The following is a 13,549-nucleotide window of genomic DNA, read 5'->3' as shown; positions in this document are numbered from 1 at the left end:
TTACTCAGAATTAAAACTAATAAAACAAACCAAATTTAAAAATATAGCTGTGGAGGGTAATTAATACACACATATCAGGATGGTTGAACACATGAACTTTACATAATTTTACAAAAACATAGTATAGAATTACATATTAGATTATAAACATATTAGATAATAAATTGCAATTCGTTGCTAAAAATTAATCTAACAAAAACAAATGAATTTTGTATTTTTAACCTTTTTTGAAATCTTATTTTTAAATATTAAGTTTTTCAAAAAGTATTTTGAAAAATTTGTCTACTTGGTCCAACTTCAACTTAATGAAAAGTAAGTTCTATGCTTCTAAAACTTGGTCCAACTTCAACTTAATGAAAAATAAGTTCTATGCTTATTCTAGAATATTCCTTAGTTTTATTTGAATTTATCAACTGCAATTGTTTCTATATTTTGCACAAAGACTAGAGAATACTACTTTTCAAATTATTCAAAAATGAAATTAAAAGATTACACACACCAATACTTCTTCAGTTTGATAAAAGACAGTAAATAAAGTGAGACAGTTCGAAGGATAAATAAAGTATCTCCTGATACCTCTTTAAGCTGATTTGGAAAATTTAGTGCAGAAGATTGAAGTCTGCAAGTAGAGCCTGGTTAAGGTGATTTTGTACTGATAATGACGTAAGGAGTATCACACTCAATGCAGACCCTCATCAAACCACCTCTGAGCTAGCAAGCAAACTGCAGTTGCCAACAACTTGCATCTGATGAGAAAAGTGAGAAAGCTAGATAAATAGATTCCAGAAAAATTGTTGAAGAGAAACAAAGCCAATGAGAAACAATTTGCAATTGCTGTTTTTGCAACACATACAATATCTTTTTTTAGCCACCTTTTCTGAAGCCAGATAAACTATCCTAGAAGATGCCCAAAACTGACCCTTGCCCACACAAGCTTCTCTTGTGTATTTGGTGGATCAGATTTTGAGTGGTTTATCATGAGTTGATCAGAATATAAGCAAACAATAATAGCTGAGATTTATTATGCTCAACTTCAACAGGCTTATGAATCACTGCTAAAATTTTGCCCAGCACTCCTAAAGAGAATGGAGCAGCAAATGATCTCTTTTCTTATATATATTGAAACTATGCAATTTTATTAAAATTTGAATATATTTGAGATTACTCACACATTATTATTGCAAAGTGTTTCTTAAAAATATCATTTTTATTTAGTTATTTTACTTAACTTGTTTATTTATTTTAAAATGTAAAAATTTAGTATGGCTGAAACAAGATCAAAAACATTTGCATATCTTATTGGAGAACCACAGGACAATTAAAGTCTGTCTAAACAAGTCAGTTGTTGCCAACAGGATTAGATGTTTTGAAAGTTTATTTTTAATACCATAAAAAGGAAATATTTTGTCAATACCTAAAACAGAACACAGAAATATTATTCAAAATATGGAATCATTATTAGACAAGTGCTGAAACATCTACTGTTACAAGATCCATAGGAAATCAGAACAACAAATCAAACAAAACAATTGTAAGTTTAACAAATATTTTTTGTGGCATTTTCAACATGATGATATTGATATCATAAACATAAAAAGATAAAACCTTTCTTGCTTATCAATGTTCTAAAAGGATATATGCAATGGGATGTCCACATGGTCAAGAAAGAAGAAAAAAATCAATCCCATCAAAGTGTGCCAAGATTAGAGCTTCTAATCTAATTCCTCCAAATATTCTTTAAGCATTGAGCAAATTTTAGTGGTTGCAAGGCAGTCTATATTTTAACAGCTGCTGCACAAAGTTACACTAATGATCAAGTTTCAAGGTTACCACTGTCTTTTAGCAGTTTCCAACAAAGCAGGATCAAGCACAGATTTCAACATACTACTAATATAAAAGCTGGCTTTTATCATTTAGTTATTATGATGTTTAGATGTTTTATCATTTAGTTATTAGTTGCTCATCTAAAAAAAAACAACTACTTCCAGCCATATCTAACAGACCAAAAAGAGATAGATAACCCATTCTGTTTTCTGGAAAAGAAATTGAAAAACTTCTTGCAATCTCAAAAATACCATAGGGTATTGGAGAAACAATAGCACAAGCTGCAGCCACAAAAACTCTCAATTAGAAACTTCAAGATCATGTAGTTAAAATTTCTTATTATATGACTCTATCCAACACTAGATATTTACATGGAGAATGTGCTTTTTTGGAGAAAAACAAGGAAAAAAATTGCTCTAACTTGCTTGTTGACTTCACATGCATAAAGTCTTGTGTAAGGATGTATTTAATGCAATAATTGGCCCAACATCTGGCCCAAATGTTACACTGATGACCTAGAAAAGTGAAGCCATATCGTTTGGAAACTATATATTAAACAGAAATGAGGTCAAACATCATAAAGATATATTGAAACTCACCATAATACTTCTTAGATTCTGTCCTTTGGTGTCAGATTTCAAGTTCCAGGGGCTTTCCATCATATCCACTGGATGGCAAAATATACATTCTTAAAATATTTTTTTTCCAAAGTCAATTCAAAGTAACTAAATAAGAAGCTGCTGGCTGCCTTAAATTTGGATTCTTTATGACATTTGTGTATGTGAAACCTGGATCACATGTCTAAATACATGTGATGCTTCCATTCAATTATTTTATCCAAATTAACTTATCCAAACACTAACACATTCAAAAACACCTAAAATTGTTTTAACAACAGCACTCAAAGCAATTGCAAACGTTTATACCTCAGAGAGGTAATGGTGCCCCTATGTTTTTTTCTGATCACACCTTGGCTGAAAAAAATAAACTTATAGCGACTAAATATTTTAAATTCTCTGCACAATCTATAAAAGCATCTGAAGGTCAGTAAGATCAATAAAATATGATAAAGTGACTATACGACGAAGGTCAGTAAGATCAATAAAATATAACAAAGTGACTAAAGTGACGATAAATGCCACTATACAATAAAACACTCCAACAGTTTATTGGACCAGCTTCAAATTTTTTCTTTGAGAACTAGAAACTAAACACCTTATTTTTGACTACTACCCCAGTCTGTAACTTTTCAAAGCTTTTGGCATGCCAACTGTTTGATGAACATCAATCACGTGCCTGTAGAGTCTTGTTTGAACAGACAAAAAGCTATTGAAAAGGATTTTCTAGATAACAGTGATAAAAAAATGTTGATAACTCATATCAAGGAAAACCTGTAAAGCAATTGATGAATCTTATAAGTATCATAGAAGTTAATATAGAAATTACAATAAAAAAAAGTTACAAGTCACAAAAAACTTTTTACAAAGATGGTAAAACAGATAAATAAAAAAAAAAACTTCTATTTCTTGGATAAAGTAGGTTAAAATTAGGTGTCCAAAATTTTAATTCAGTAAATTCAATATGTGCAAATGCTGATTAACTTAAGCTGATGACATGGAATATTTAATAGTGAAAGAAAATCACTATAGGGGAGAGCGGGGTTGGTTGTCACACTTTTTACATTTAAGACTGCTCAGCTTTTATTTTTCATCAAATAAATGCCAAACTTTGCACAAAAGTAGTTTAACTATTTCCAGTAACTATTAGAATATTTTTATGACATTGAGTGAAATATTTTTTGCTGTAAAATCATTTATCAAAGATCTCTTCCGTGTGACAACCAACTCCACCCACGGGGTTGGTTGTCACTTACTATGGGGTTGCTTGTCACATTTCTTGGTATATTTTGATTATATTTAAAACTGGTACCAATAAATTTTGTTTATATAATACCAAGAATAAATCTGAATAATCTGGGAAAAAAAAGGCTATATACTGAAAAAAATAAAATACTATATACCCAAAAATGTTTTTTTTTAAATATAACTATAAACAGATATATATACATATATACAGTATTGGCCATTAATAACAATCCATCATGTTATTGTAGTATGGATATAAGTTTGAAATTACATATTTTAAAAATTAAAAGAGATTTTTTCTTCAATTTTTTTTTATTTAAATAAATCAAATAATTACCATATAAATTTATTATAAAGTAATAATAAATAAAAGAATTAAAAACTGAAATATTGAAATGAAAACAAGTGTTCATATGTATCAAAAAAAAAAAATGTGGCCAAAATAAACAAACCACATCATTAAAATTAACTAACCATAAAAACAAAAATAAATTTAAAAACACAAAAAATAAAAAAATTAAAAATTAATATTTTGTTGACAATCCTTTAGCTTTTAAGCATTCATTAAGCTGTTTCAGCATGGAATTCACTAAATTCTGAGTAATATCTTTTGGAACATTTTTTAGTCATTTTGTTACTTCTTCTTTCAGCTGGTCCAGATCTTTTATTTCAATTTTACCAAGATTGTGGTCTAACAAAGACCACAAATTCTCTATGCAATTTAGATCTGGACTATTAGCAGGCCAAGACATGACTTTAATGTTGTTTTCCTCAAACCATTGCTTGCAAATCTTAGCAGTATGACATGGAGCATTATCTTGTTGGAAGATAATTCCCGTGTCTTTTCAGAAAAGGTCAACAGAAGGCATCAAATAATTACCTAATATGTCTAAATATCTTTGAGAATCAAGCCTTCCATCAAATAGTTTGAAGCAACCAACACCTTCATAGTTCATGCAGGCCCAGATCCTATACTGCCACTACCTTGTTTTGTTCTATACATAGAACAATCTGGGCGCATTTTTTCATGTGGCATTCTTCTCAGCATTACTTGGTTTTTTCTTGAATCAACCTCAATGTTCATTTCATCGCTGAAAAGAACGTTGTGCCACATGCTCTTAGACCAAATTTTATGAGCTAAGCACCAGTTTTTTCTTGCTTTCTGATGTTTTTTTGATAGACGTGGTTTTTTGCAAGCAGCTCGCCACATGTAATTATGATTTTGTAGTACTCTTCTAATTGTTCCAGCACTAGCAACAACACCAGAAGCTTCCTGCCATTTTCGACTAAGATCAGTAGATGATAACTTTCTATTTTTTTTCACTATGCGAATAAGTGAACGTTCATTTCTTTCGTTTGAAATGCTGGGTCTTCCAGGACGCGGAAGATTTTCAATTGTATTGTATTCATGATATTGGCTGATAATTCTGCTAACAGTTGCATGTGTTGTGTTTAAATGTTTAGCAATTTTTCTCATTGAGATGTTTTGTTCATTCATAGCTATGATTTTACATTTTTTCATATTATCAATAGTTTTTCCAGTCATTTTGATTTTTTTATTGCTGAAATGTTGTAGTTAATTAGATACTAATTTTTATATTTCATTTTACACAAACTTTTCGAATATTTATAACAATTTAAAAAAAATTCTCTGACAGTAATTATTAAGTTCGCAAATAAGTTCAAAGTTTTACTCAAAGACAAACGCAATTTTGAAAGAATTTTGAAATAATAGAGTGGATTGTTAATTTTGGCCATTATAATTTTTTTAGATTGAGGTAAGTGTTAAAAAAACCCAGATAATTAGCGCATTGATTAATACTTTTATAAATATCTATATTTATTTTAAAGAAAATATGATATTCATCAATTTACACTTTTTTTATTTGAAATGAGTCAAACAATCATTGATTTATTATCAATCAAAGTCAAATGATATCAAAAAAATCATGGTGGATTGTTATTAATGGCCAATACTGTATATACATATATATACATATATATATATATATATATATATATATATATATATATATATATATATATATATATATATATATATATATATATATATATATATATATATATATTTATATATTTATATATATATATATATTTAATATAACTCTACAAATAGATGCATAGATACTCTTCATCTTTCGATGAATTTAAGACTGTAGAAGTTTTTTTTTTGGCAAAATTTGACTTTACCAATTCTTTTTTACTTCCATTCATAAATGATTTACCATTCTTATTAATATTTTTTTAACTAGTATTCGTCTTTTTATAATTAGCAAGTCTTTCTTTGACAGGTGAGTTAGTAAGAATCATAGATGAATGCTTTTTCCTACCTTTTTTTGAAGCTAACTTTTGACCTGCTTTAGGCAGAGGCCTAATACTATCAGGTAGTATGATTGAATTTTTTAAAACTAATGGAGTAATTGGGTCCTGATTAGAGGTTTTATTTGATACAATTGGATCTTCTATTGCTATGTCTACCTGATTATCTGGTATCTGAATAGATTCTTTAAACCTTTTATTTGCTGGTTCTGGTTGCATTGAATAAGACTTACAGTTTTTTAAATTTAAATCAAGCTGTGAACAAGGTGGGTCAGGGCGATCAGTTACATATTTAGGACAATAATCAATTTCAGTAAAAATATCAGGATTTAATGGGTAAATACCTGTTGCAGCAAAACCACTTAAAATATTGTCGGGAGATACAGACTTTGGAAATGCAATGTTTACTATTTTTGGAATATCATATATTGTAACGGTTTTTCTAGGATTCATTACTGACCATGAAGTCATAGCAGTATTTATATAGTTTTTGAGGGGACCATAAACTGTCCAGTCCAAGGGCTGCAACTTATGTGTGCAGTGTGGTGGAAAGGTAAGTATTACTATTCCTTTTTTTTTTTTGCCACATCTAAACCTTCAATACTAAGATGGGTTTCATGATTGTCAAGCAACAATAAACAAGGTTTTTCTTTAGTGCATTTTGCATTGCCAACAAAATGTTGTAGATATTTTACAAAGTTTTCTTCTTTCATCCAACCACTTGCATTGGCATCTCCTGCACTTCCTGTTGGTGCTCCTATTAGGAAATGATTTTTAAAGTTTTTATGAGGAAAAATAAAAAAAGGTGGAATGCTATTTCCAATAGCATTTGTTGTGCATGCTAATGTTACAAGAGTTCCTCTTTCAACTGACGTGATGGCTCCTACTTGTTTTAATCCTTTTTTGGCAACAACTTTTTTAGGTCTTGGTACAGTAGTTATAGCAGTTTCATCCATGTTCCAAATGTCATTTGGTGATGACAAGTAGTTTCGCATACAGTGCTGCAAATTGCTAAAAATTATGCAACATTCTGCTTATTGAAATTTGTTGCTCGACTTAAACTAGTAGCTTCAGGTTGCTTAATGGAAATATTTAAATGGCGCTTTATAAATCCTGTAAACCAATCCTTACCAGCTTGTTCCTTTACAACCCAAGAATTGGGAATTTTTATATTATTTTTAACTGCAAGCTGGAAAGCAAGCCTTTTTACTTCAGTAGGAGTTAAAGCAAAATAAATTTCTGCTGCTCGCAACAGGTACGTGACAAGTTCTTTTTCTACTTTGTCTGGCAATATCTGTTGACTTTTGTATCCTATAATGTTCATGCAGGTGGAGTTTTGATTTTTGTCAATTAGATCTATTATAGAACCATGTAATGGGTTAGTAATAATAATTTTTTTACAATAACGTGCTAATGTTCTGTAATTAATGCCATGGTTTTTTGCTGCTGATCTAATAGAAATGTTGTTAGGCTTTACATCTTTAATAGCACACATAATGATATCTCCAGAAGTATAACCTCTACTAGTTTTTCTTTTAAAATTTCGTACCATGTTTTTACTAAGCAAAGAAAAATATTTGCAATTAATGTATGCATAAGACATATATATATATATATATATATATAGTATTGTAGAAATTATGTTAATATTTCCAGTAAGAGTGCTCAATACAGCGTAGATCATCCTAATGATCGCTATTGCGTGAAACTTTAAGTAATTTAATATAAACCAAGCTAATTATTTAGTTTATATAATAATAATAAAAATAATAATAGTAATAATAATAATAATAATAATAATAATAATAATAATAATAATAATAAAAATAATAATAATAATAATAAAAAATAATAATAATAAAAATAATAATAATTAAAACAATAATAAAAATAAAAATAATAATAATAATAAAAATAATAATAAATAATAATAATAATAATAATAATAATTAAAACAATAATAATAATAATAAAAATAATAATAATAATAATAAATAATAATAATAATAAATAATAATAATAATAATAATTAAAACAACAATAATAATAATAATAATAATAATAATAATAATAATAATAATAATAATAATAATAATAATAATAATAATAATAAATAATAATAATAATAGTAATAATAATAATAATTTATATTAGGGTGTCCCAAAACAAGATGAATTTTTTTATTTTTTAACTATTTTTAGATTTTCGATCAGTTTCATATGTATTTTTATCTATTAAAAGCAAAAAATTTTCATATTTGTCCCCCCGTTGTTCTTTTTTTTGTGTTTTTTTTTTCTAAAAAAATGACACAAAGGACTAAAATTATATTTGATAATCAACTATGTTAGCATTTTTTATAATTTTCTTGTGTTATTTTGTTTAATAAAACTTAATCAAATGTTATTTTCAAAAAAATTTTATATTTGACCTCCTCATAACCCCTTTAAAGTGTTTTTGCCCGAAACAATCGTTATCATTTTCCTTTTATATATCTATTATTCATATCCAATGTAATTTTAATTTTAATTTTAATTTAAATATATTAAATATAATAAATTAAATAATAAATTTTAATTAAAATTAAATTGTTACCTGGTTTATGACCCTAACCCCCCTCCATCCCCCATCCTTTCTCATAATACCCTTGTCGTATGATTTTTTTCTGGCTAAATATGGAACTTAATAAATTATAATTTTTAATTAAAACAAAAAACTTGATAATTACTCAATTTTTAAACAAAGAAGCAAAGTAATGATTGGTATAAATTTATAATATTAAAGCACAATTGGAATAAGTACTAAGAAATTCAAAATCTCATTTTTTTAAATTATCACAACAAAATAACAACATTTTAAAGATATAATAAAAAAGAGATTGTTTAGAGCATATTTTCAAAAATTAGGTTTTTGAATTGCTTGTTTATTTATGTGAAGAAGAACTTTTCGGTGGTATTCTACTGCACGTATTATCCAACCTGAATTTGATGGAGTTGTGTCAAAAATCATTGCCACAAGTGTTTTTTCTAGTTTCCATGTCTTTACAGTATCTATGGTAGCTGTTGCCTGACTTCGCCCAGTTGTATCAGGAATCCTGGATACACACATCAATTTCCCTTCAGGTGCACTTGGTTTTCCTGTTACTACAATAGCCAAACGTTCCACTTTACCATCGACCTCAGACACCAGCTTTGAATCCCAGTGAATGGAAGAGTACATGGGTGAAGTGAATGTTTTCTTAATATCATCTGAAACTTGCTGTTGAATTTAATTACCTGATCTGTTCGCTGTGCTTTTTGATATTTCATCTAAATTGTGACCTAATGCTTCAACTACAGCTAAAATGATCCCAGATCTTTCTCTGTTGGATAGATTCAACCTATCAGCCATTAAGGAAACTTTAGGGTTTTCTAATATCTTGATTTTTTTGTTCTGTTTAGCAATAGTACTTTCTTCATTTTTATTATGAATTTTGTCTTCATTATCAAATGCTGCCAATGCATTGAAACTTTTTTCTTTTATGCTTTCCTTTCTAGATTTCTCTTTTTCAATAGCCTTGATGTTATGTTTCTCTTTTTCCTCCTTTCTTTTCACTTTCATAGCATAACTCTTATCTAATGGGGCCAAAAATTGCTTTATTAAGTGACGCTGATCTGAGAGAAAAACTATATCTGAGATCTGACTATTGATACTACGCGAGGTATCTTTTCTTATCAAATTTTCTGCATTTGATGCTGCAATATCAAACAACGATGATGGTTTATTAGTAAAACTCAGAATTTGAGCTGAATAACATTTTTTTTTTTTTGCATTTTTTATCAAGTTCTCTCTAAGATGAATCAGATGCAGTATCATTCTAACAATATCTTTCTTCTGTTTTGTTGGAATTCTCATTATTTTCCAAAAAACATTAACTTTTTCCCAAACTACAGATGCAACTTCTTTTTTACCAGTTAATTTCAAATGAAATCTTGTAACATAAAGATAATGGCGTACAACATCTCCATTTGTTGGTAGTTGACAATATATATTTGCTTCAAGTATAGGTAATAATTTACCAACAATATTATCAAGCTTCGCATCATTTTTCCTAAGCATGGGAATTTCGAAGTTCGAAATTCGATGATTTCGTAATTTCGGATGTTTCGATCTAAATTTCGGTCCGAAATGTATTCAAAATTGGATCGAAACTAATTTTGAGTCGAAATTTTTCCACAAGTTTTAGGTCGAAATAAATTTCGTATCGAAATTTATATTGAATTTCGAAAGACGAAATTTCGAATTTATCAGAAAAATAAATTTCGCGAATTTCGAAAGAACGAGACTGGCAGGTAAATCGAATTTCGCAATTTCGTGAATTTAGAAAAAAACAAAAATCGAAATTTGAAACATACCGAATTTTCGCCTAAATTTCGTCAAATTTGGAACTAATTCGCCTATTTCGTCTTATCTGGTCAATTTTGATTTTATTTTGATACTTTCGAAATAATTTTGTTGATTTCGTGCAATAATTAATAAAACGTCGAAATTAATTTTATTACTTTTGGTAGATTAAATTTTTCATTAAATTTCAACCAGTGGGAGTATTAATTTCGCCTCATGAGTATTAATTTCGCCTCTTTTTTTTAATTTCGATAGGTTCGTTTTAATCTTGCTGGTTTCTTATTAATTTCGATAATTTTGATTTAATTTCGCTGGTTTTGTATTAAATTCGATTTGAATATAAATATTGACAATTTTAACTTAAAACTCATTATCATTTTGTTAACCAAAACTACTACTACTAGTTTCTCTGTGCTACTACTGCTACAGTGCTACTTTTTGGATTTATTTCTACACTACTTTCTACACTACGGAAAAAACACATACTACAATTTAGTCACTGTGTATTAAGATAATATTTCATTAATGGCTACATACGCTGAATCAACTAAAAAGCATTATGCCTCGCGAATGGAAAGAGTCGTGGATATTAATATTTATATGGATCCATCAGAATCGCTAAATCGTAAATATCTCGAAAGTCGAGCGAAAGAAATAAATGACGAAATACATCGAATCGTTGGTAGAGGGAAGGTTTCGAGCCTCACTTACAAAAACCGAGGTCAATGGATCATCGAATTTCACAACACTAATGACGCTGATGCTTTTATAAAATCCGATATCAAAATAAGTAAATGCAACAAGAGCATAGCAAAGAGAAAAAGAACCGATATAGGATTTTTAATAACAATAAAGTGTGACCCCTTGATTTACGATAAGGAGATACTCGAAGCACTCGACCCTTTCGTAGAAGAATTCTACAACATAACACACACTACATATGAATTCGATAAGAGCCTAAGAGACGGTAGGAGATTATTTCGAGTTAGACTTAGTGTTACATTAGAAGAATTACCACATTTCATTGAAATTGGGGGTGTACGTATCGCGTTGCACTTTGCTGGGAAATCTTTCCTCTGCGGAGTGTGCAAGAACTCACATCCCCCAAACATCAGATGCATCGCGATGAAGAAAAATGAACCCCAGATGAATGAAAGCATAGATACAGAGATAGATGAACCCGACCATCCTGAGAAAAATATGAAAATCAATGAACCTACAAAAACAGAAACTCTAAACGACTCTACATTAGAATCAAAATATAGAGCAACGAGTTCACCAAAGAACACCGAAGAAACTACCACGAAAACAAAGCCTACCGCAGATGAAATAATAGATGAACTAGTTTCTAAAACGTTTACATCGATTCCCGAAGAAGAACTCAATGCAGAACTTAGAAAACTAACCAGAGAAAATTTCAATTTATATGTACAAAAAGTAAACGAGAGATGCGACAGAGATGAAAGAGAAAGAGAAATAGACTTCACGACAGTAAAATCAAGAACAGAAATTAAAAAAGAGAAACAACAGAAAGAAATACAACAAAAGGCGATAGAAAACAATGAAAAATTTTCAAATAAAAGATCTGGACCTCCACCGACACCATCAAAAAAGGACACTAAAAGATACAATACCTCGTAATAAAAAGACATGAAAACAAAAACGCTAAATATTATTCGACAGTCTCTAAATATTCTCTATTTTTATCTTTATTAACGTATATATTATAATAACAACAATTTTTTTAATCAGAGGAGGAGATACCAACAGCGAGCAAAAACTCCATAAAAGGCGCTTATTCTCAATGAATTATTCATTCAGAATGAGCGCTCTCCCAAAATGAAGCATCAAAAATTTCGATATATAAAAAATTTGGAGAACTTTGAGAGGTTCTCTCTGTGGTGATCAACCCCTCTGAAATTTTTATGACGGAGTTCTGTTGTTTACCGAATTATTATTATTTTATTTAATTATTTTCTCATTACTATTTTACTTTATTTTATTTTATTTTTTCTCTAACTCCGGTAATAGTTAGGCATATAATTGTATTTGTGTGACGAATTATTAACGGAGACGTCAGTAAGGCAAGTAGCCGGATGACGGAAAAAACTGCAATACCATTTCTACACTATTTCTTCAGGTAGGACAATTTCCTTTGTTTTTTGATTTATTTTATTTTAATTTCTACTCAATTATTATAAGGCATACAGTATATAACACTAGTAATATAGTAGTAAGTATATCCAACTTTATCTAGCTATCTTTTAATTGGACATTGACTTTATTAAATTATTTAGGGAGATTATATATTTAAGTTAAGATAGTTATTGTTAAAAACTTTGAGTTGTTTAATTAATTTATATAACATAATAGTAGGTATTACTATTTACTATTTTCCAAGATGCAACGCCATCTATCGAAATTGAATCGAAATATACGAAATTATGACGAAATATACAAAACGTAGACGAAATCAACGAAATTAGTTCGAATTTACTATTTATATTTATATTTTAATTTAATAAAACCTATGTACAAGTAATAAGTACTTTTATGTTATGTTATATTAATTAATTAAACAGGTCAATGTCCAATTAAAAGATAGCTAGATAAAGTTGGATATACTTTATAATGTGACACAATTGCTGACTTTAACTATGTCACATAATTTAATTTTCAACTTTATATTGGCATCTAGTAATTGGACCTAGACCTTAAAAAATTATTACTTGACTTTAAATTTTTTAAGTTAAGACAGTTATTGTTAGAACCTAGAACTTGTTTAATTAATAAATATTAAATAATAAGAGGTAATTGTACTAGATAAATTAAATAGTAAATTCGAACTAATTTCGTTGATTTCGTCTGCGTTTTGTATATTTCGTCACAATTTCGTTTATTTCGATTCAATTTCGATATATTTATTTAAATAATTTAATTAAACAAGTTCTAGTTTCCTTTGTTTTTTGATTTAATTTACTAATTTTTTTTTCCTTTCACAGATCACTTATTCAACATGCCAAGAGCTTCAACCAATCCAATTTGGAATTATTTCACTCAGTCTGAGGAAACTGCTCCAGCACCTAAAACCAACAAACATGCAAAGCCAACTAAACTTGCTTCTTGCAATACTTGTAAGA

The 13,549-nt window shown here is 28.7% G+C and overlaps 4 protein-coding genes and 1 pseudogene across 7 annotated transcripts in view; 3 read left to right on the top strand and 2 right to left on the bottom strand.

Moving 5' to 3' along the window:
- The window catches only part of LOC149886947 (uncharacterized), a 202,437-nt gene that overhangs the window by 43,614 nt on the left and 145,274 nt on the right, over window positions 1-13,549 (top strand). The window lies entirely within an intron of this gene.
- The window catches only part of LOC145190694 (NADH-ubiquinone oxidoreductase 75 kDa subunit, mitochondrial-like), a 72,504-nt gene that overhangs the window by 41,514 nt on the left and 17,441 nt on the right, over window positions 1-13,549 (bottom strand). The gene's annotated exons all lie outside the window — the stretch shown is intronic.
- LOC149886962 (uncharacterized) lies at window positions 8,833-10,786 on the bottom strand (annotated as a pseudogene).
- LOC149886954 (uncharacterized) overlaps window positions 10,879-13,549 on the top strand; it is a 71,192-nt gene continuing 68,521 nt past the window's right edge. The window contains exon 1 of the mRNA XM_090090402.1: window positions 10,879-10,922. The gene's annotated coding sequence lies outside the window, so the exon portion shown is untranslated. The remainder of the gene's footprint in view (window positions 10,923-13,549) is intronic.
- LOC149886949 (uncharacterized) overlaps window positions 10,902-13,549 on the top strand; it is a 119,780-nt gene continuing 117,132 nt past the window's right edge. The window contains exon 1 of the mRNA XM_090090389.1: window positions 10,902-10,920. The gene's annotated coding sequence lies outside the window, so the exon portion shown is untranslated. The remainder of the gene's footprint in view (window positions 10,921-13,549) is intronic.

Source organism: Hydra viridissima, unplaced genomic scaffold, assembly GCF_058129835.1.
Source record: "Hydra viridissima isolate aposymbiotic clone 2 unplaced genomic scaffold, HvirCarnegie_v1 scaffold_6, whole genome shotgun sequence".
Taxonomy (NCBI): domain Eukaryota; kingdom Metazoa; phylum Cnidaria; class Hydrozoa; order Anthoathecata; family Hydridae; genus Hydra; species Hydra viridissima.
Note: the sequence above shows the minus strand (reverse complement) of the source record. Positions and strands in the feature narration are given on the sequence as shown.